Source organism: Macrobrachium rosenbergii, chromosome 12, assembly GCF_040412425.1.
Source record: "Macrobrachium rosenbergii isolate ZJJX-2024 chromosome 12, ASM4041242v1, whole genome shotgun sequence".
NCBI lineage: Eukaryota > Metazoa > Arthropoda > Malacostraca > Decapoda > Palaemonidae > Macrobrachium > Macrobrachium rosenbergii.
Window position 1 is genome coordinate 114318512 of NC_089752.1, and position 25199 is coordinate 114343710.

At 35.0% G+C, this 25199-nt stretch overlaps 1 long non-coding RNA gene across 1 annotated transcript; it reads right to left on the reverse strand.

Moving 5' to 3' along the window:
* Nucleotides 1–12959: 12959 nt before the first annotated feature.
* On the reverse strand, nucleotides 12960–24160 carry LOC136843912 (uncharacterized). Its single transcript, XR_010854724.1, has 5 exons — nucleotides 24003–24160; nucleotides 20007–20692; nucleotides 19480–19672; nucleotides 18975–19106; nucleotides 12960–14911 (listed from the first exon to the last, which is right to left on the reverse strand). It is a non-coding gene; the product is annotated as an uncharacterized lncRNA (long non-coding RNA).
* Nucleotides 24161–25199: the final 1039 nt, after the last annotated feature.

Genomic DNA, 25199 nt, shown 5'->3' on the forward strand with positions numbered 1-25199 from the left:
TGGTTATTCATTCTTTCCAAGCATGTTTGAAAAGGAAGCCTCAATGTACAGTAGCACGTTTGAAAAGTCAGATGAATGTGCAGGACTTCTGGGTTTGCTCCTTTTGTGACCACGAAATTGATTTTACTTTTTATTTGGGAACTGTGCCAAAGATTTTTTGAATCAAGTGCTTTGTGTGCAGTTTGTTTAAATAAATTTTTTGTGGCGTTTTGTTAACCCTTAAAATTCTCTCTCTCTCTCTCTCTCTCTCTCTCTCTCTCTCTCTCTCTCTCTCTCTCTCTCTCTCTCTCTCTCTCTCTCTCTCTCTCTCTGATATTCATACAAAAATGAACCTGTCATTTCCTGGAAGTTTTATTGTTAATTTATATTGAACTGAGTTCTAAATCAGGAAAAATAATTAAAGCCATAATTTGACAACAGATAAACTATTTTTCCCCTTTTATGGGTCCATCTGTTGGCATAGTTTGGTAATTCCTTTGATTGTCAGTCGTCTTTTTGGTGGTTTTGTACAAGGTACAAACTTCATGTGTTGTTCACATCCTGCAAGGAGGGGGGAAATCGTGAAGAAAGCCGCGTCTTTCCAAAGTTTTATAGGAGGTGCACCTTGACAGAGGTTTGACTACCATTCCTTCACATTTTTCAGTGCTCTTCAGGTTCCGTAATTATCTTTGTTTTTCACTATCAGAACATAAGGTTTCCCATGACTCGGCCGTTAAATAGTTATTGGTCGTTGAGTAAATTCATCTTTGTTGTCTCCTTTCATAGCGGTAATATGTCTTTCAAGCTCGGGTCGTTCTTGTAAGTAGTCTGTTTTCATTGTTTGGTGGATCTAACCTGTTACCCAACTTGAGGGCATAAAGTTACCCATATTTTGCATTGATGTAGTCCATACTGTGTTCATTAAAATTTCGTGCAGGGTGGTAGCCATTACTAAATGGTGTTGGCAGTTCCATTCAACCCTTGCTGCATCCACTTTTTAGTCTTTTTACTTTCATTCCCGCTTTCTATCTTCCATCCTGGTCACCAGTCACTCCAACTCCAATTTCCGTATCTTAAGCACCGAATAGCTGAGTGCCTCAGTGCATGGCTTTGTAGCCTAATTTTCATAAATCTCATGAAATTCCAGAGATGGAGGCCTCAAGGCAGACCCTCGCATCGAATTTCTTTTTCGAGAGACTCGGAAACAGGGGACATGCTAAGCTGTCTAATTTTTTGTACTATGTTCAGAGAGCTGGAGGAAAATAGTAACGAGCGAACAGTTTGTCCAGCCCAAAACCTCCTATGCTGTTGGAATGTTATTTCAGGATGACTTTGCTTTTATTGTCTACAAAACCACCACCTAGACAATTTTTGTTGAGAATCGGTATAACTATATCAGTGAGGGAAAAAAATCCTGCAAGTCTGTTTTGTTGGAGATGCTAAAATGGTGGCTGCCAGCAAAACCACCTGATCAAATCTGGATGTTTGCATTCTTGTTCTAGTTTACTAGTTCTTGGCTTTATATTGTAATTTCATCATTCATTCAAGGAGGGTACCTTCCCTTGATGTTGCCAAGTTTGGTTGTGTGGCAGTTATAGTAACCATCGTCAGTACAGCTGCTGGTTCATGAAGTGCCTTCTTAATGGAAGACTAGGCTTTAATCCAGCACTTGATCTTTGGCCTAAATATTATTCTATATTCTGTACTCATCATGTGTATGGAGTGAAGCCATTGATATCTCAATTTAGTACCTGAAAAGAGGATATAACTGAAGCAATGTTGGTTAGGTATTTCCCTTAATAACAACCCCATGAGGCTACTGCTGTCAGTGCACTTCAATACGGTGTACTATAGGCATTACTTAGGCTCTGCACCGTCTAATTGTCCCATAGCTGCAACCCCTTTCATTGAGTTTCCTGTACCTACACATTCTCTTTTGCACCCTCTCTCGTCAATTGTTTCATAGTGCAACTGCGAGGTTTTCCTTCTGTTACACCTTTCAGACCTTTCTACTCTCTATTTTCACTTTCACTTTGGTTTGGTTTTATGTTCAGCCCTCCACAGGGTTGATTCTCCCTCCGGTGGTCCCCTGTTTGTTTGCAAAGTAAGGTGCTGCTTATATATTTTATAATTGTCTTTTAGTGTTTTCTCGTCAGTATCGTAGCTCCTGCAGAATAGACGAGTCTATAGTTTTTTTTTTTTTTTTTTCCCTCTTATATGATCTTCACCTCAGGAGGTATTTTGTTGTATGACCTCAGGTCCCAGCATTGGCCCTGGGCCTAAATCCTATATTCATGCTGACATCAGTTTTTGTAGAAGCTACACCAATTCTTGCTAACTTTGGAAGTCTTGCATTAATAACTTTTTAAAATTCATCAATATATCGCTGGCTTCTTTTTGAGGACCACGTTTTCCATTCATACTGACTGGCTGGAGAAGGAAGTCTTGTGTTGCAGGTGCTAGTTGCAAGAAGTTTTAGGTCTGCTAATCTTAGGTCGTTTTAGAAGTCAAACATTTATTTGTTAGTAAGGTTGGCCAAAAGAAAGCCATTATTGACTGATAGGTTTGGAGTCTTGACACTTTGAAAAGGCTCTCTCTCTCTTTTTTTTTTTTCTTCTTCTTCTTCTTCTTCTTCTTCTTCTTCTTCTTCTTCTTCTTCTTCTTCTCCCCAACAATTGCTTCACAGTGCAACTACGAGGTTTTCCTCCGGTTTCGCCATTCAAACCTTTTACCGCCAATTTCCGTTTCAGCGCCGAATGAACTCGTAGGTCCCAGAAAAGCCAAATTCCATATTCACTTCACATCAATTCTCTCTCTCTCTCTCTCTCTCTCTCTCTCTCTCTCTCTCTCTCTCTCTCTCTCTCTCTCTCTCTCTCTCTCTCTCTCTCTCTCTCTCTCTCTCATGAAAATATATAAATGAAGCAAAAGTTTAGACAGTGCTAAAGGAGCCGATACAAAGTTATAAAGGTTAGTACTAGTATGAGGAATATGAAATTTAAAATTCGAAAAAAATCTTGAATTACACCGTGTAAATTACGGTTGAAAAAAAATGGTAAATGCCCACTATAAAAAAAATAGTATCGCTTATTGGGTAGGGAAACCCTGAAGAAAGTTTGTCTCGAGAATTTCAAGACTAAGGAAGGTAGCCTATACGGTCTCTGGTCTGTTTGGAAGTTCCTGAAACTACCAAAGTAATGAGGTAGAATGGGAGCTATAAAAATGCTGTTATAAAAAGACTACAATGTACGGGAAATATCTACATGGTGCAAGTAAAGTCCCCATGTTTCTCGTTCGTTCCTGAATTTCTCTGATGTAAAGGGGTTGTCATATAACAACAACAGTATGTGCAGAAGAGGAAAATCTATGTAAAGCGTTAACTTTTTATATGAACGTGAATTCTTGGGTCAAAATATCTCTAATGACGTCATTTGTATAAGCAAGGTTTATGTAATAAAGGAAGGAAATAAAAACCCAATTAATTGCTGGTTTATTTTATTCAAATCCAAAAAAGTACAAAGGGAATGATGCTCTATAAAACAAAAATATCCTTAGAGCCAACACTGCAATTACCCCGAGGAGGGAGTGTCCTCAGCAGGAAGCATTCTTACCAGCTTCGAAGTCGACTCAAGGCGCCATTTTCTAAGCTGACTGCTGAGATAAGTGTCCTTGAACTTTCCTAGTATTTTCCCAAATGTATCGTTTTCTTTTTCATTGCTGAAGCGTTCGTCCCTTTCAACCAGAGAAAACTTGTGTATAAGGAGTCCAAAGGAGGTGTGGGGTAAAGTTTATACCACCAAGCCCCTAATGTCCTCATTCTTATGACTATAGACTTCGTACTGAAGCCCGTGGCTTGACTTATGAAACATGGAGTAGAAATTCCGTAGATTTCTTCGACCAGAATTTCCTTCTGATGTTAAAAATGGCCAAAAAATTCTCTAGTCCAGTTCTACGAACATGTGAGAAAATCTTCGGGATTTCAACGAACATTTTAAACATTCCTTTTTCGTCGAGATTTTCCAACCTCTCTCTCTTCCAGCTGTTACAGAAAACGGGTCTTTCATTCAGACTTCATAGAAACCGAGAATCATATGTGAGAGACAAACTACGATAATATATTCTCGCGTGTTAGCCATTTCGATATTGCCGTTGCAGCCGACTGAATTCTAGTCCTAAAGCCTCAATGGATTCTAGTCCTAAAGCCTTATAAATATTAATGAATCATGGAATTTATCCTTATTTTCTGGGATTTTTATATGGAAAACTGACTTAGATTTTCAATATGGAATTGACTAAACACTATATTTTGGGGCTAACCACAGCCTAACTGTCATCTTCAAGCATTTTGTATACTGTGTCCACAGTAGTAACAAAATTTAAGCCCAAATCATGTTTAAAAACATGAGAACACTTTATTTTACCACCAGCACTCGCAATTGATGTTAATTGTCACGGTGAATTGCCAAAGACAGAAAATGCGTTGGTGTTACCCTCTCCAGATGTAGAAATACATTATATAATTGACTTCAGGAATTTTTAATTTCCTTTAGAAACAATCTCACAGAACTTCTTAAAACTGAACTAACAAATTTTGACCTTGATAGTTTCATTAGATTTTGTTCTTCTTTTTCCTACCTTTCATCAATGTTGATTTACCAATAAACTTAATCTATTTATGGTCAGACACCAATTACCGGATTACGATTCATTAACTTAAGCAAACCGTTATTAAGTTTCATTTTACACAAACTCTAATACATTTTTTGCTATTTTAGTGGTCCGTTACTGGGAAAAGAAAGTTTTGGCTGAACTAAATTTTTTACCAGTGTCACAGACATACTAATTTTCAATATTTTATAAAATAGCACCTTATGAAGACGTGCAGTTATGAACTTATACCAAGATGTGTAAGAAAATTTTATGCCCTTTCAAACTGAAGCATGTTATGTTTTAGTTATATACCTAATTAGATGATACCTTTGTTAACATTAGTTTACATGACTTTTCACTTTTGTCTACAACATTTAAAATATATAAATACAAATATTCAACTATATCCCTCTCTCAGATGTCTCTTAGAAAGATTTACTCGAAATTCAGAAACTAATTACAAAATTTAGTTAACTTTAATTTATATCACCCTCCAGTCTCTGTTACAACAAATGCAATTAATTACATCAAGACATATGTAGTCCTCCCAAAAGCAGACAAGTGACAAAAATGCCTAAATTGTCTTATGGCCAGACACCATTCAATGTAAATGATTGAGTCGGGTAAATGGTCAGAGACGTGCAAAGCTACTGTCCTCCTGCCCCATTCTTCCTCCCCCAGCAGGGCAGCAGGTCGGACTAACGTCAACCTTCACCGTACACGTGGACCACCAAGCCACTTTAGGTCTGTGCAGTAACACCTTACAAAGTCATCTCGTTGCCAGGTAATTAGGGAGAAATGTCCAGTACCTAATTGGGCCATTCCTTTGAGTGTTTTGAAGCCCTCAAATTTTTAAGCAGCCAGATTTCACAAAACTATAAAAATGACGTTTTGGTTTTGCTTAAAGCAGGGCTATAGGAACAATAATTTCTCATAAAATAGAAGACTATAAAAATTGTCATTGTATGCTGAAGAGAGACAGAAGTCTATGAAAAATGCCATTCCAAAATGGTCACTGCAACAGGGTTATAAAACTAGGAAAACTGCTATTTCATACAATTCACTAGAATAGGACTATGAATTAAAATTCAAGCTCCATATGTTCACTAGAGTACGCCTAGAGGAGAAGACATTCATTACCAAAACATACTGGTTAACAAATACCGTACTTCATGGAAAGTTTACTGATCTTAACTAAGACACTGTCCCTCAAGACTTGCCTTTAAAATGCTAATACCAAACTGCTGACAAGGTTCATGTTCCCTGTACTTTAACCTGTTTTTTTCATTCAGCATTTCACATATATTCTTGACCTCTTATCTGGTTTTTTTGAGACTTTTTTTTTTACCTCTCTTGCTTTTTTTTCCAAGAACAATAACCTGCACCTTAAAAACTTTAATGAACTGACTCTCTAGATACAAAAATTTTCTGAACTGACACGCATTTGGAGTACAAAATATCATCAAAACTGACACTTTTTGGGTACAAAATTCTCCCCAACCAAAGCACACTTCAAGCAAAACACTCCCAAACAGACACTTTTCAAGTATGAAATTCTCCTAAGCAGACATTTTTTTTTTTAGAATACAGTATAGTCCTCTCATAGGCTAAATAGACTTCTTTCCTTACCTATCAAACTTTAGCTCGACAAACTAAAATACTTGAAAAATAAAACTCACTGAGAGTTAATGAGCAAAACAGTTCACCTTTTTAAGAGGAAAGCCAACTCTTTCAACTTTTAAAATTACAAAGAAACAAGATTTTCCAGTGAAAAATGCTCCCTTGAATTAACATGCTTTTTATACAAACACCTTTCCCCTAACACACCCTAACTCCTAAAAAACACTACTAACTAATGTACTTTCTAGGTAAACACACTCCCAAACATACTTTCTGGGTTAAAAAAAATCCAAAATTAATATTATTTCTAAACAAAACCCTGTCTGTTGCTGTCACTTTCTTGACAAGAGAACAGCACAAACACACTTTCTTGAAGAAAAAAAAGTTTCTTCCAAACCAAAATACTTCCTACACACATCTGCACTTTCAAGCCAAAAAAAAAAACTCAAGAACAGAATATTCAGGGAGAAAACAGAGTTGCAAGATACCCTATGCCAAAGAATAACACACCGGTTACCAGAGTCTCACAAACTGACAAAATTTCTAGGCTATATATCATTTGTTACAGAATGCCTAGACAAAAGCTTACAAATTCAAACATCTTGAATGCAAATGCATCAAAGCTAATACATATTCTGAACCAAGTAATTTTTTTTAGTTTAATACTAAAGTACTGTACTCAGTTCGCTTTAAGATTATTTTGGCTGCAACTGAAATGGTTTGCTCAGTGTAATTGCGGAGTCTTCCAGACTCCAAATGTTTAGGTGAAGAGCAAATTCATTCCTGCTTTCTGATGCCATCTGAATTCAGGTGTATCCATTTTATTTTCTATTCTCCATCCATTTATTTATACCCTTTCATACAACTAGTCTCTCTTTGCAAGGTGATCTCCATTTGAAGTCCATTTGGGTTTATAATCTGTTAACTCTACCCATAAAGACAGACAGAAAGGCATTTGGGAAGAAAAACACAAACTAACTACCACAAAACAACAGATTTCCTGAATGAACAAGCATAAATATGCAGACTTTCTCAATGGAAAGTATTATGAAGAAATATAATTCCTGAGTACATAATTATCTCAGTTTAAGAGAATATCTAAGAGTATCTAACAATAAAAAAACTTAATATAAAATTTAGGCCAAATGACAAACTCTGGGACCTATGAGGTCATCTACAATAAGAAACTTCCAGAATGTAGAAATGTCACTCCATAAACCTCCTGAATGTAAAAGATCAGAAATTTCCTGAAATGTCAAAGTATCTTAGATTAACAGACATTCTTAACTCAACACTCATATACTAAGAGACTTTCTAAGCCATTAACTAGTTAGAACAAAGACCTGAATTCTGACTATTGAATTGAATTGAACATAGAATTTAGGTCAAAGGCCAAGCACTGGAACCTATGAGGTCATTCAGCACTGAAATAGAAATCGACAGTAAAAGGAACAAAAAGGGTTGTAGCTAGGGGCCGAAGGCATGCTGCAAAGAACCTTAAGTAATGCCTACAGTGCACCGCATGAGATGCACTGACAGCACTAACCCCCTATGGGGTGAATTCCGACTAAACATAAATGTTTTCTGAATCTCGGCTATCATCCAAACATCAACTGACAAATTGGCACAGTAAACTTTTTAATCATGAACTCAAATGATACTGATGATGACAAATACTGAATTCTATCATTGTGCACTAACAAGACAATCCCAAATTATCACTTGGAGCCCAGATTGCGAGAAACTGCACACAAACTGAAGCTCAAACTCAAAATCACAAAGTGACACAAAATCAAACTCTACTGTTGCAAACACATGCTGAATGACAAACTACACTATCAAGAATTAATATCTGAACACCAAACTCAACTGTCATCAACTTATATATATGAATACTAAACTTAAGTCACCAAGTGATTTGTCAATACCAAATCCACCACTCCACGTGACATCTTAATACCAAATCCACTGTCACCAAATAAGTAGCATCTGAATACCAGACTATCATAAAAAAACAGTCTGATTGTCAAATAAAACTAGAAACTAATTCCTTCACATACTGCATACTCCACTATCATGAAACCAAAATTTTTCATGGTCCAAAACCAGATAGTCATGAAAAAACGATTTATATGAATACTGTACTGTACCTCACTCCTTGAATAAGAAAAATTCCACCACGATCTACCTTTTTCAGTCCCAAACTAGACATGATAAAGATTTCCCATACACTAACATTTACTATCATGAATTAAGATAACATAGCACTGATCACAACAATTCACTAAAGCTTCTAGCCATTGTACTACTGTTAAGAATACTGTACTTACATAAACTTTATTCTAACTTCTCTCACTCTACGGTATCACAAGCAAGGAACTGCTTAAAACCTACACTATCATCATGAAAAAATGACAAAATTTTAATTAATTTGTATTTTCCATAGCTAACAAACCTGAGGTCTTAACATTAGGATAAACTTCTGCCGCCAGCTGGAAACCGGATTAAAAACAATAAAAAATTGTATATGCAAGGAATCTGTGGCATCTGATACACAGATACTATGGAGTGGGTCAGAGACCCGCTGGAACCTCGTGACGCATTCAGTCTTTCTTCAGCTGCCTTGGAGAGTGGACGTTCACTTTCGCTCTCCTTACCCCAAGTTGGTTTTCGTCCAAAGCCTGTGTTACCTTCCAACTGGTTGTGCTGTGTTTTTGGGTGGGTGTGTGCGTTTCGTGGTGTTATCATGCTTTCCACTAATCAATCTAAGCAGCCCTGTGAGAGCCAACGCATGTGTCCCCATGTGCGAGGGTTCCCATGTTCCCACTTCCTAGCTTCTTCAGAGATAGAACCCCACTCTTCTTGCAGTAGGTGCCGTTCTAATTTTTTTAATGTCTATAGTGTAGTAGGTTTCCTGAATTCCACTACTTTACTAAAACCAAAGATCAAAATTTGGAAAATATCTACACAATTCCAATGTCATCTTGAAAAATTAAGCTTAATATCTGTGCAAACCTGAGAAATTCACTGCATACAGATTGACCCCTGCATTAAATCAAATTACTATTGATCTTGTCTGTAAAAACCATTGTCTTACACCAGGGAATTTACATGTTACTAAATCACAGTAAGGTTAGATTAGTCTCATAGTTGCATATCACAGACAAAGCTTGAAAATTAAATCTCATATCACATACTCCAAACAGCACCACCATTAACTAACCAAATCATATCACATCACTTCAGGGGCATGTGTCCCAATTCTGAGGCCAGTTAACCATTTCAGCACCTTCATTTCCAAATAACCTTCAAAGAAACCATCGCTTGATTTCAGTCATCCATTACCAACTGAAGTACAAATCTCTAAAATAGGCTTTCAAAATCTGAGTAAATTCTGTAAGGAAGGGAAACTAATTCATCCACAATTTCTATGCTAACCAAATTTGACATATCCTTTCATGGGAATTATTTCATACCAATTATATCTGTATGCTAACCAAATCTGACATATCCTTTCATGGGAATTATTTCATACCAATTATATCTGTAATTTAAAAGATAACTGAGATGAGAACAGTTTCCTAACTCTATTAAGTAATAGGGAAAATCATTGTTCTAGAAATCAGTCTTCAGTCAAAGTGCAATAACCTTTCCAACACACCAAATACAACCTGTAAATACATTTGTTTCTGTCCATTCTAGGACAAACATTTATCAAAACTCCATGATTAAAACTTATTCACTCATTTTTGTCTAATTACTGACAACGTTATCAGTTTGTAAGGTTTCCTGCACATTCTCTAAAACGTGGCCATCGTGGTATCTATCCCTCCTTTATGTCAGGTACACAAATGAAATGTAGGCCTCATACAAGAAGGTGTTTAAGTCACAAGCTGGTACCCCCTTTTAAAATGACGCCATATTTCCAAAATATATTTAAAAGTATTATGCTGTATGCTTGACGAAAAGGGTAACTTTTAACTTTATAAATGCTATGGTACACTATTTCATAACTTTTACAACATCTGGAGGGATATAAATCATACTCAGTACTTATAAATAATTTTGTGAGACCAAGTTGCATGTAAACCACAGTAAGAAAAAACTGGCATGTAATACAGCTGATCAAATCAAGCATCAGCAAAAAATAACAAATTCTGATCATGAAAATAAATTTCTAATCTCAGTAAATGATACACTCCAAGTTAGTATCTTCCATATTACATCAAGTACACATGAACTTGGCCAAGAAATGGTAATTTCAAGAGCAGAACCCATTACCTAACCTCTCAGTAAATTATAACTATTCAGCATTAAACTTTCCTCAACAGACTATATTTCTAAAAAATAATCAATGAAGTTGAAGTCAATCATATAGCGTAATTTTACATCTAACTACACAAAGTCATTTTAGTCAATTACCCATAGCGAAAATCTGCCAGTCTTAAATATAAAAACCTCTAAAGACACACCAAATGACCTTATCCACAGAGCTCTAGGGTAAGAGTATTATCAGCTTTAAAGCAAATTATACGAAGACTAACACGATCAACAATATATAAACCATAACAGTCGTGTTTTGCTTAATGAATCTCACTTTCTACAAAAATCAAATAAAAAACTCAAGTTTGGTAACAAGGGAGAAAATTATGTGAAATCTCAAAGGAAACTAAAACTGGAATGTCAAAATGTATGAAATCATAGCTTTTCTAACATGTTATTCATATAAAAATGAATTAGGGGTTTTCTTGCCATTATTGTATACATCTGTTTGGTTTAAAATTCTGGCTGTAAAAATCTACAGGCTCCCTACAACAGATCATAAGACATTACTTATCAAGGAAGCATAAGCTGAGGCTGGGCTTAGTGGTAGTTTTACCATAACCTCCTCAGGACTCCCTGTACATAAGTTCTTCTTTTACACTTGAAAGGGAATACCTTCTTCAGCAGTGACAGAGAAAATGGTAATATATCTGGGAAAGCACATGGAATGCATAGGTCAGGTCTTTTCCCATCTCAGCAAGCAGCTGTCAGCTTACAAAACAGCCCTTTGAGTAGACTTCGAAGCTGACACCAGACTGGTATAATATCTTCTACTGAGAACACTCCCTCCTTGGGACACTGCAATGCTGACCCCATGGAGTCCTTTATTTCAAGTATTTCAAACCTTTTTATCTACATATACCTTTCCAGTTTTCTAGCTCCACTGTTTATAAATATAAGGACTTCTATACTTCAACTTACATCACTTAATAATGAACAATAACATACAATTTTCTTTACACTGTTTACGTTAATACATTAGTTTTCACAGACACTGCTCTAATTCTCACTTGCCCTCAGTACTAAAAGCAAGAGGCATTCCTTCTCAAAAATTAAGACAAGATGAAACTCACAAATCATGTTACAAAACATAAACTACACAAAGTTCACAAAAAAAAAATTCTTAATATTTGGAGATGAACACATATAACTGACACTCAAAGATTTAATGCAGTTTCATACAACAACCTAGGACAATGAACCAAATGTACAGCTAAAGCTGTCAAGGGAAATGTTCTTAACAGTGAACTTGAACAAAAATATCAAGAGTCTGTGTGGGGTTGAATCAGCAAAAACACTTTAATAGTACATACTGTGCATAAGGAGCTTCTGCAAAGCACAGAGTGTGCACAACTCCTCTGGCAAAATGTGCATAATGTGTAGTGATGATTCTCAGCATGTACAATGAACATAAGTAGACTTAAGCAAAGCACAAAAGATGCAGTCTGATTCATCACTGCAATAAAGGAAACTTCAAAGTGCATAAAGTGTAGAAGAGAGAGAGAGAGAGAGAGAGAGAGAGAGAGAGAGAGAGAGAGAGAGAGAGAGAGAGAGAGAGAGAGAGAGAGAGATTATTATGACTGCTTCTGCAAACTGGAAGATGAGCAGGACTGCTGCTATAGTGGAAAAATAAAGTGTGCAACTCCGCAGCTCCCAATCTGTGGAGTATATTTGCAAGTATTTATCCTTGAATGAGTAGCATGTGTCTTCATGTTCACAAAGAGAGAATACTATCCAGTCTGAATAGAAGGGCAAGGGGGTTCTAAACTCTTGATGCTAAGAATTGTGTCAATGGCTAACACTACCAAGGAATATTACTATTTCAGATTATTGCACACTTGGGACCATGAGGATAATTTATATAGATCATTGTCCTAAGTTTCTCGACTTCTCATACCTAGATTACAAAGGCTATAATATATATGCAAGGAGTGACCAGATGATGTTAAATTTTTGGAACTGTTTTTGGTGCAATTAACTTGACTTTATCTTATTCCTGCTTGACTGTTTTACATAACATAAATGACCCTTTTTACCTCTAACAGTTAAATAGTTTTAACACTGAGAAATGAGCAAAAATCTGAATTATAGAAGTCCTTGTACACCAAAATGTAAAATGTATTATAATATTTTCCTATTCCTCAACTTTTCAAGATAATTTTTTGACAGAATTAGAGCTTCCGGCAATGTGACTGTGTTACTGAAATTCAATGGGAATTGTGTAACTCAAAAAAATAAAGTACAATTTTATAACTTTAACTTGACAAAATAGAATTCCATTTGTTAAGGCACTGTTGCTTAGAGTCTATAAATAAATCAACTCTTTTGAGTTCATTTATTCAGAGGCCTAAGATGACACTGGTAACAATACCCAACTTCCTTTTCATCCATTTTTTGCGTTTTAGTTCATTTACTTAAATTATCCACACAATAATGCATTCAGTTTGAGTAACAACTGATTTATTTACTTAAAATACCTTTGTCCGTAATGCCAAACTCCTGTTAAAGCAACATTTGCAATCTGAGTTGCTTATTAAAAATTCATCTAGGATACAATGGTCTTAAAATATGCAGATTCCATGATAAGTTTCTTTTTAAGCTAATCAACAATACTTAGTATTGACTTTCAATTCATTTGTGCTTAATGTTTGGCAAGATGCATTATTTTCATGGCAAACTTTGTGCAAATATAAGAGAAATCATTCAATCACTTGAAATTTAAGGTTAATTCTCCATTTGTCAATGAATTAGAGACAAATATTAATAGATAAAATTCTGAAATATCTCTATCCTAGAATTTAAACATGTAAATAAATAATACTGTACAACAACAGACACAGAATTCACCAATTAATTGATTTGAAATTAATTCTGATACTCTTCAATAATTCATACAAACTAGGGATTGTAGCTAGTATAAAAGCAGCTTTACCTCCAAGCCCCCTACTATGATGGATCCTAGTACAGTACCTGCAAGACATGGCACTATTTATAAAAAATACCTGACAGATTCTAACCACTAAATGAAGACATTTTTATAAGACCTAGCCTTCATATTTGCTACTAAGCAGGTAAGAACACAAGGAAAACTCTTAAAAATAATTGAAATTACCTCCACTTAAAAGAACATGACCTCTAAGTAAAAATCCATGTCCTAATAGTGTAATGACAATTATTGACCATGTACACACTTGGCAAAAAGTATATTCAGAATAATGAATTAAAAGATTCCTTTGGTGATATGAATCCTGGAATTGTGAATTACCTGATATCCAATTGCACAGTAGAAAATGCTTGTATCCTATTATGTATGACTGCCTGATGATAATCCTGGCACTAATAGAACATCTGAAGTCTGTCAACCAGCCTTTGTAAACCCTGTTTGCTCAAATTCCAAAGCTCTTATAAGTGATATTTTACTCTGTACACTGCCTGGGATGTTGTTTATCATGCTAAGGTACTCAACCTGGTGTCAGTCAAAAACATATTCTGAATGCACCTGACAGCTAATATTAATCGGAAAAGAAATTTACCATACCTCATACTGTGGTGTGATAAATTCCACTGAACACAAGAAATATTAATGGGCAGCATAAGCCAAGGTATGACGGAACTTCATCTGAGACTACCCTATTGTCATCTTTATTATTATCATTATTTAATATGATCCTGTCAAAAATTGAACTACCCAATGGCTGACATAAGCAATAAACTATACATCCTGAACATAAGTGAACTACTTTATATGCAAGGAGCTGTGAAGTTTTTTCTTTAAAGTGACAATATGGAATGCTGAACCCTAGTGAATTTTTTGCCAAGCAGCAGTGTTATAACTTTGATAAACTATCTCTAGCACCTTACTAAAATCATAACCCTACATCAGTACTATCCCATTTGTAAAAATATTGCCTAAATTTCTCACTCAAACTTACTAAAACTTATATGCCACTGGCATCTGCTTCCTGCCAGCAGGTAATGCTTAAAATCTTTCCTTGCCAACTGGTAAGGTTTGAAAATTTCACAAATTTCATTTTAAAAAGAAGTTGTTTCTTGGAGTTATGGTCTTTCACTCTGGAACCTTCTGCATCTACATTAGTTTGGTGGTTTTGCCAGCAACTTCTCACTCTTGTGGTACCATGCTCAGATCTTGGCAGATTTTCACAAGCAGAAAATTTTCCTGTCCTTGTGAGCTATGGATATGGGGTTTGGGAATGCATATTAATCAATCTCTGGAGCTATACCAATACTGTACTGGTAATGTGTGGTTGATTAATTTTGAGGGTTTTTTCCACTAGCACCTTTGAACTACTGGAGCTCTGCATTGCCAGTTGCAGATGATTTTCTGAAAAGACTGGAACAAATTAATTAAATCATGCAACATTCAGGTCTTCTGGCTTACAGAGTAATGAAATAAGACAATTAACATTAAGGTTCCAGACATCCTATACCTAGGTCCCAAATTACAAAGAAGGGCAAAAATGGAACTGGCACTTCTTAACCAGAGTTGACCATTTTTTGTTTTACTCAGGACATCTTAGGGCAATCTTAGTTAAAGTTGCAATAAATAAAAATGTAAATAAGATTTTGACTGCAAATGTAAATTTAGATAAAATGAAAGATGATCTGTAGTGTAAATTTCAATATACAAAATAAAACGTTAGTCCTAAATGTGTGAATTATTAATGGGGATGAAACCTTCTTCAAGGGCAGTATCGGTAAATATAAAGGCAGTTTTTATGGCATTTAATTTGTAGAACCTTCTCTGTGCCCCTTATAACCTTCTCATCAATGCATAGCTAGTCTATTAGGCTTCTTACAGTCATGTTTAGATGTTCCACTGTAATGGTTTCAACTCGTGCTCTAGTGGTCAACTACTTGATAAATGTGAATGAATTAAGATACAAGGTACAGAGGTATTTATAGCAGACAGGTGGGTTGCTCTTAGCAAGTGGGCTGGTTTGCTTCATTCGGATTACCTTACAAGGTAATACACAGGCCTCACTATGATGTCATTTTTTTTTTTTTTTGAAAGACAGCATGTCTACCCTTAGAGTGCTAAGTGATGCAGTAGCTGTAACTTATTGTAAATGTTCTATTTTCACTGCCTCTGCATAACTTTTGGCCTTTAATAATCTGTTAGCATGTCCTACATGCACCTGGCTGGTGTGAGTGTGTGTGTTTTTTTTAGGCTGGTGTATCCTCGTTTAATGGAGCTGCTATTAAGAAGTTTGATGTGGCAGTAACTACTGTATTTACAGCCATTTTGCTCCAAGAGGATAACACTAAAGTTTACTGTTATTACATATAGCCCATTCGTCCTTCTTATAAAGGTTTGATTTTACATCTGCATTCTCTGAACTCTGAATAGCTTTTACACGTGTTGTAGTCTTACTCTTTGAACTCTCAAAATCCATTCCACACCCAGAGTCCTATACCACTGTATTAATCATTGTAATTCATTCATTCATTCATTCAGCCTCTTAAATACCTTCAAATTCTAAATTTCTCTTATCTCTCAGAAATTCCATTTGCAATGGATTTGCTCTGAACAGTTAATACCACATTTAAATTCTTAATTTTTTGTAGTCCAACCACTTGGTCTACTATTGATTCCTAAATCTCTATTTTGTGTGCATATTCAGTGGCTAAAAAAGTTTAAAATGATGCACCCTATTATAATACATCTCCTAAGATGCTGGAGAAGGATTTTATGTTACTCAACACTTCAACAGTCACCCACAATAACATAGGTTTCATTGGTTATATGACATTAGATATATCTCTTCATTTTTATTTTTTGAGGCGCTCCTACCGGACCTCATTTGGTCCCTCTGTTGGTTCCTTCTCTTAATTTTCATTTGTTTTTCTTCAAAAACTAGTTCCTCGTTAGGTAAGTCGATATAGTTGTGGACTAGCACTCGCTAGGCCCTAGTTCGAGTCTCCGGCCGTCTAATGAAGAATTAGGGGAATTTATTTCTGGTGATAGAAATTAATTTCTCGCTATAACGTGGTTCAGATTCCACAATAAGCTGTAGGTGCCGTTGTCAAGTAACCAACTGGTTCTTAGCCACGTAAAATAAGTCTAATCCTTCGGGCCAGCCCTAGGAGAGCTGTTAATCAGCTCAGTGGTCTGGTAAAACTAAGGTATACTTAACTTTTTCTTCAAAAACTAGACTTCCTGTGCCATGATCTATTTTAAGATCTCTGTTTACATATCTTCTTAAGCTCTACAAGCAACTTATTGGACAGTCCTGTGCGCAAACAGACTTGACTAATATCTCTGTTGAAATCTGGCTCCATTAATCCATCTTCGCCCAAGCTCCCATGTATACACTCCCTCAATAATAGATACTTTCTTACTCACATTTTCACTTGCTTCATACTTCCTAATTGCCTGAGACGAATTCCTATTCTATCACCTGTTATTTCTGTTATTCTAACCATGAAGCATAATAAAATTCATGGGTGGCCCACATCATGAAGTTACTTTTTCCATATCTTTTTTGTCCTTATTTAAACAGGTCTCCACTAACTGACAAACAAGAGACTTACATTTCAACATTAACAAATGAAGATAATTCACACTCCAAAATGCCCTCCCTTTTTTATACAAGCTTCACAGAAGTGCAAGACCTTTAACTCTTGAGGAAGGAGCTCAATGTAATTACAGATATGCTTGGTGACTTGGATATTCTGTTACAAAAACCAGCTTATCAGGTTGGGCCAATAACAATCTGTAATTACTAAAGACATTATAGCTATTCAGACATTTTCCTCAATAGTTTTTTTGGTGCCTTAGTCATGTGCAAACAATTGGTAGGTACTTGGTCACAGGCAGATAGAGCAAGACGTTAAATGTTACCACTGGTGTTGAAGAGATGCTGACTGGTGACTGGTAGACAGTGAAGGTCAATGTTGATCTTACTGCTTGCAAAAATGAACTGTTGGATGATCAACCCCCTGATCAGAGGATCAAGCACAGTCAAAAAAGTTCTGTAAGGTGAGGGCTGTTCCGATAATGCCAATCACAGTAAGGGGACTCCTGTTGAAGAGTACATTTTGCCAAATATGAAAGTAAGTCTTCCCATCCTCAGTCAAGAAGCCAGATGATGACTTTATGCCAAGAGTGTGTTCAACAATGTAGAGCCTTCTGTTGACAGGCAAAAATAGAACTCCAGTTGTCTGAATGAATGCATAAAGGTAAAAGGGAAGATGTAAAGAAAGAAGTATTGTTGAAAGCAACCTGGAGTGAAATGAAAGATTGAGCAAAAGATCCGGTTTACCATCCTCTCCATTCTGTGAATTTATGGAACTCACCCAAAACCTTTCTTTTGTCCATTTATTGGTAGGCCTACTTAGAAAATTCACACTTTACTGAATATCAACGAGAGATATTTTCATTCTAATTGTAACTTTTGACTCTTGATTGTTAGTGGAAAAGTCACCCCTTAGACTTACAGCATACAATGTGCACACATGCATGTGATCTTTGATGCATGTTGCATTATACAATGAGATTACTGTACCTATCAGCAAATCAAATATAGTCTCAGACTTTTAGTCAACCTAGGTATGATTTGAGATAACACATATGGACCATCCTCACAGGAATCAAACTTTATATATGCCAAATACATCCATAAAACCCTTTGTTGTCGTTGGTCTTAGTCACACTGACAGAGTAAGAAAAAGTAAATCCAGTTTGTTCTTGGGCAGACCAAGAACAAACAGTGCCATCTGTCAAGATGATTCATTTCCAAATGCTAATGAGATCCAATTAGTCAATTATCTTAGATGCCAGTCTGTAATCAAATTTTATAAAAACCAGCATGCCCTAAAGGCTTAAGTTTTTCAGTATAACCTATAATCCCAGTAGTTCAAACCTTCCATTGTTTTATGCCTATTTACTGGAATTGGAATAAATTACTTAGGCCAAAGGCCAACCACTGAGACCTAGGAGGTCATTCAGCGCTGAAGGAGAAATTGAGAGTACAGAACATTTTAAAGGTATAACAGGAGGAAGCCCTCACACTTGTACAATGAAGCAATTGTTAGGAGAGGGTGCAAAAGTAAGATGGAAGAAAGATAATACACAGATAATATGAACAGAGGTAGAGTAAAAGGGAAGAAAGGGGTTGCAGCTAGGGGCCGAAGGGATGCTGCAAAGAACCTTAAGTAATGCCTACAGCACTGCATGAGGTGCACTGATGGCACTATCCCCCTATGGGGTTCTTTGAGGCCATACTGTATTTACTTGGTTATCTCATGACCTAAGAGACTGACATTACCCATTCAACAGCTGCAGAACTGAGGTGAACATATTATTAATAAGATTCACATAAAATAATTCTGGCCATCACATTCTATTCCACAAGGTAACACTTTCTTTTATGATAAAAACTCACCATTTACAAGTGAAACTAAACACTTCCAGGGTTTGCTTCATTCTCCATCAAGTAATGCCATTACTCCATCATAGTTTGCTGTAGCTTTTGTTGATTGTACATCAGTGTGTTCTCAGTTTAGAATCAACATATCTGTAAAAGAAATTGAATAGTTAATTACCTCCAGAAATTGGTCAAGTTTTTACTTTATGTACATTACGTACATTGGGTATTTAATTTTAATGGATAGTTTTTAACATATGGGTTTTGGGGTAAACATTTACAATAGCTATTTTTACATTTAGTACATGGCATTTTTCTTACATACGCAAAACTAAAACTAGTATTTCTTTGACGCAAATTACTTTCATATATTGTACAATGGTTTGTATATTTTGTGAGAACTAATATTTTATTTTGCAAGGCAGACTTTGAATCAAATGAGAATCAGATTATACATGAGATCAATAAGAAGAGTATCCTTTGAAAAATAAAAATTTTACATAATCAAGTATTTTTCCATCACCTTCACTTCCAACACCGTGGAAATCTCCAGCCTCCTCTCTTCTTATAATCACCATCCACGTAGCTCTGGGTCTTCCAAATCTTCTGGCCCCTGAGGAGGCCACCCGATTAAATCACATCCCATTCTCCGAAGGGTTTTGGTTGGACTACCCCTTTTCTAGGCTGCATGATTAGCCTGTATGTTCAGAAAATTCCTACAAAGAAGGCAGATTCTGGCTATAATCATATCTGTACCATTTAATATAACATTTCTGTAATAGGTACCATAACAATGAACTTCAGTACTGTATTAATAAACTTTAGTAACCTATTCCCATCTCAAGTTTCATATACAGTGCCTGTAAAGTATATACAAAACATTCAGTATCATCAATGTTGATGACATGATGATATACTTATTGCTATTAAATACTTCTGCTTTTATATTAGCCTTTTGGTTGTCAATGGATTTAAGAAGTCTTGATATTCCAGTTTTTCAAAAATTATCAAACCAGAATTAACACCAATATTCATCATTCATAAACTTACATATTTCAATGTTCATTGGTTGACTCCTGTCTTGTCATGCATGTGTTGGCCTATTTTGATGCTGAAGTTTGAGTGTTTCATTACATACTGAAGGGATTTCAATATGTCTAAAAAGGCAATTCGATACAACCCAAATCATTTTGATACACATACTTTAAAAACAAGAAATTAAGTTCTTCTAACATCTAGTACAAGTATTTTTATCAAAACTGCTGTTTGCATAATATGATAATACAGTACTTTAATTAACTAATTGATTTCTTATTCTTTAATTCAAAAGCAATGAACGTAATAACATGCTTAAGAGTGGCTTCTACAAACTTCATGGAAGGTTACTTAGCTTTGTACAGTTATAGATGAGTGACATTCTATGACAATATAATAAAAAAGTTGAATACCTGTACTTCAAGCAGTCAAAATTTTCGCCTTACCATTATTATCCAAAAAGCATAGGCTCATAATTGAACACCATAAAAGCAGTATACTTTGTTGAGGAGCATTTTTTAGTCTCCAGTCAGTCAGGTGGTTGGGTTTATAAGTTTAAATAGTTAATATCCAGCAATAAAAAATTTATTTTTTTTACATAACTAGAGAACTGACTGATGTTTGAAAGAACTACTGAGTTGTATCAGATTGTCTTTTTAGATGTATTGAAGAAACTGTAGACCTTGAAGTCAAAGCCTTGCCTGAAAAAAGGAATCTACATTATTCAATAGGAAAAAACGTTTAATAAAAATATTCAACAGAAGCATAAGTCATCAATTACAAAGAAACTGGAATACAGCATAAGGAAAATCAATAGTAGCCGTTTCTTATATTAACATTTCATAAAGTTGTAAAGCCTAATAACCAACCTTTTTGAAGCATATTTATTTTGGCACTGGTTCTACATGTTTCTATTCCTTATATCTTTCCGATATTAATAATAGTATTGTAATAGGACAAATTTTAACATTTTTCTTCAATTACTTTCAATTCATGTGAAAAAATTGTCCAATTGTCAATTTCCAATATTAAACTCGATCTTGAATTTATCTGTTAATAATGAGTCTGATTACAAGAACTACAAATCCTAATATTGATGACGACGACTCAAAAAGTCTGAGCACCATTTATTTCAACTCCTTTAAACGTAAACATATAAAAGGCTAAGTAAAATTTTGCACTCAAATAAAATTCTTACATTAATGATTGTGCATTCATCCAACCTATGAACAGAGCATGGAAATCTAAAAGCAATGTTACATTTGAAGTTTTGGCAACATTTACTCAATCAATCACTGACATTCTGTAGTATATTTCCTTCCCTGGCCAACAAATACTGATGGGAAATCTAGAATAAATGCAGAATTTGAACAGTTTAATTTGGATAACAAATAAAAATTCCCGTACACATCAAATTCCATTACCTATTATGATTCACAAAATACAACTGAGTGCTCAGTCCTGAAAAGTATTTCTTTATAAGTAGTTTTTCAACGCACTGAATGTCATACAAAATCATATAGGCATATCAAAATGACAGGTCCTTCTAAACAAGTTACTTCCACTGGTATTGTAAAAATTTGCAAATTTTGATGCTCTGATAAATCTAACAAGTAACCAGATCAGGACAGCTGGTAACCTTGTGGTTTCATATAACAACTAAGTAAAACCAAGTATCCTACTACAAATCAAATATCTACTCTAGCATGGTCCCAACACAATTTAAGCATCCGAAATTAACTGTTAAACTATAGGCCAATACCTTTGCTAAGAGGGCTTCTCCTTAAATAACATTTCTAAATTTGACTTTTAGCTCCCTATCATTTGTGCTGCAAGAAACTGTTCCATTACCTTATGAGAAATTCCTACCTATTATCACTAACAACTAATATTCTAACCACAAATTATCAATACTATAATTTCTTATACCATCTTAATATTTTTCTTGTAATAATTATTTGCACCATAGCAACAAGTTGCTAGAGGAACTAGTATCACACAGCATACTTTAAAAAATACATAGTCAATTAGCTTACAACTACATTACAAGATGCTACAACTCAGTACAAGATCCTAACCAGCAAAAGTGCATCGCTCCCGGTAGCAGGATCTATAGATCTGGTTTAACAAGAAATAACGTCATAAATAATGTTAATACTGAGAGAAACATTAGACTAATAGGTTAAGATTAACCTGTTTAACCTAATACAGTATGCTCAAAAACTGGAAATGACCCATTACTTGCTTTGAAAGTGAAAAGCAATATCAGTACAGTATATTATTACCCACCTGATTATAACCTCTTCCAATACAACTTCCCAGATTCAGCTTCCATTATATTTGTTACATGTATAGGGTTCAGAAAATATGTTTATAACACACTTGGTTGAGTGTGCACATAACCAGCTGATGGAGATCAAGTCTATTCTAAACTTAAACACCACAATTTATGGTTTGTGAATAAGGGTAAAATATCACCCATGACACACATCGATCGCTGAATTTTCACCTTTTCACTTGATATTTAATTGGTGAAAAAAAATCAAACCTTTAAGAACACCTTTCAAAAGATTTAAAGGTTCATTAACAAAATGAGCTATAAGAAACTGCCATACAAATTAAAATAAGCATGTGAAGTCTTCGAAAAACAAGTGTTCATGGCAATTTTGAATCCAATATGGCATCCTACCGAATGATGATGCACCTTGAACAACCGTGAAACACTTCCTTCCCAGTACTCAATTAATGGTGTACTGAACACAAATTGTGTATACACCTATGTAATGTTTATCGCTATCACTCAAGATTTTGCTTCTAATCAGCATGAAAGAACAACATTTTGTTGTCTATAGCCTTTTTTTAGCTAGGAAGCTCAGAAACAAGTGTAAGGTTGATACTGTATTAAATAGGGTGTAGCATAGCTTGCAGAAAGACAGACAAGGGTATATTTTTTTTTACAATGCCTCCAAATGGAACAAATTCTAGAATAAAAGTTAATCAACGTAGTTTTAAACCTCCGTAAAAACCACTAAGTCTATGTGGTTGATTTTTGCCACAATGTTGACTGCCAATTTTATGGCAAAAAGTAAATTTTTCTAAGTTAAGAGGTGGGATCTTTAGACACTGGCACTGCCATTCTGCACAGGCTTCCTTAATCAGTTTAGCCACGACTTAGACAAGTTGTTGAATGAAAGCATTGGTAAAATTTAATAATAAAGCACAAAACTGAAATGTGAGTTGTTAGGCATTAGGGATAGAAATGGGCAAGAATTGAAGGTGGTAGGCTACATGGCTGCTACACACAAAAGTGTAAGGTATACACAGGAGTTTGAAGGTAAAGTAAGATTGATACAATAGGTTAAGGATTAGGTATAACACGTAGTATATGTGGTAAAACTTTACTTTACCTGCTCAGCCTGATTCCCGCACTTCGCCAACCAGGACAGGTTCCTCACACATAAATACCCATAACCTTTCCTACAATGCTAGGTCCTGACCTTACCAGATCTTACCTACCTAACCTAACTGGTGGGAATCAGGGCATACAACTAAAGTAACCTTTTACCATATATATTTTTTGTGTTTTGGGTTTACCAGGACCAAGGAGTCATTTTCACTTACCATAGACATTGATGCTCAACAGCACCATATTTGTATTTAACAGCACTAGTATTTAGAATGCTGGACCCTTGTCAGTAGGCTATGTTAAGATTTATGGCCTGGTAGTTTTCGGTTAGACAAGTATAAAATGTATTTAGGCTAGGTTAATACTGCTGAGGATTTCACCCACTAATTGTACCATTCATGTCATCGAAACTTCGCATCCTCAGTCTCACAAAAATAAACACCAATTCAGCGTCACATTTCATACAACTGGCATCAGCATGGCAGCCTGACATGAGACTGAAAGACTCACAGGCTTACCTCCTCCTCAACCTGCAAATCTTAAGCTAAATGTCATTGTTTAGGCTACCATAAGGTATTCTTGAATTTTAATGGACAGACACTTACACTATAACTTAAAACAACACGAAGTTTCATTATGAAAACACTTTGCACTTGAGGGGTAGGATTTCATAAAGCACTTTGATCTACCTGGACGGCTTCATCCGAAACTTAATTTTAGGTTTGACATTTCTCGACAACGCCATTATGGCCATCTATTGATACTTATTCGAACTGTAATATAAAAACAAGCAATAAACAGTAAATGACAACTTTGTGCTTTTACATCGAAGATTTAACCTTCAATTTTACGTTAAATATCGGAAATTTCGTAAAATTAATATGATAATTAGTTTAAATATTAATGTTTATGTTCTTTGAATGTAATTAATGCTTCTTATTCCTGCATAAATCGCTAAAATAATTAAAATTAAAATATTTACGTAGCAACTATCGTTATGCTGGGTTTTATTTATTATATAACTATGGTCTAATATTTAAAATTTTCATTATAAAAATAAATTATTTTAAATAATTAAATAAAAAACTAAAATATAGATAATTAAACTATCTAACTTTAATAAATACAAGTCAGTGAGTGTTTTTAATATAAAATCATGAGGCATCTTAAAGATATTCTGCCATAAGCATTTGGTAACAGGTTGGCAGATGAGCTTCAAAAGTTGACCCATGAGAAAAAGTTAAACACGATATAATATTAAAATTAAAGCTTTACAGAGATAATTTACGAATATAAACTAAACAAAATTAAGTATCAATAAACCATAAGTAATAAAAACGCTATATAGCAATAAAAATAAGACATTTTTGGAACTCTGGGTAAGTCGTTTTGTAAAACAATTTGCAGACATCGTTTTAAATGGGAAACAGAACTAAAAAGTAAACATAACATTGAAAAAACCATATATCTTATGATTGATCAGAAATTAAAATTAATGACTAGTTATCATATATATAAGCAAATAAATTAGTCAGAGCCAGGTAATTTGAGAGCTTTTACTTAAAATAATGCTATACATAGTAATAGGCAATCTTACAAATATAGTCTATGATTTTATGAGTGATGTGGGAGGATTTTCTCTTTCCAATGTACAGTATTGATTAAAAATAAATAACGACTAAGTAGCTATTGATGCTCGTCATTGGAGGTTGTGGAAATTATTTAGATAATTTTATTGGAATATAATGCCTGGCAACTTTTTAAAACAAGGTAACTTGAAGGCTTTTGATATAAGATAATTT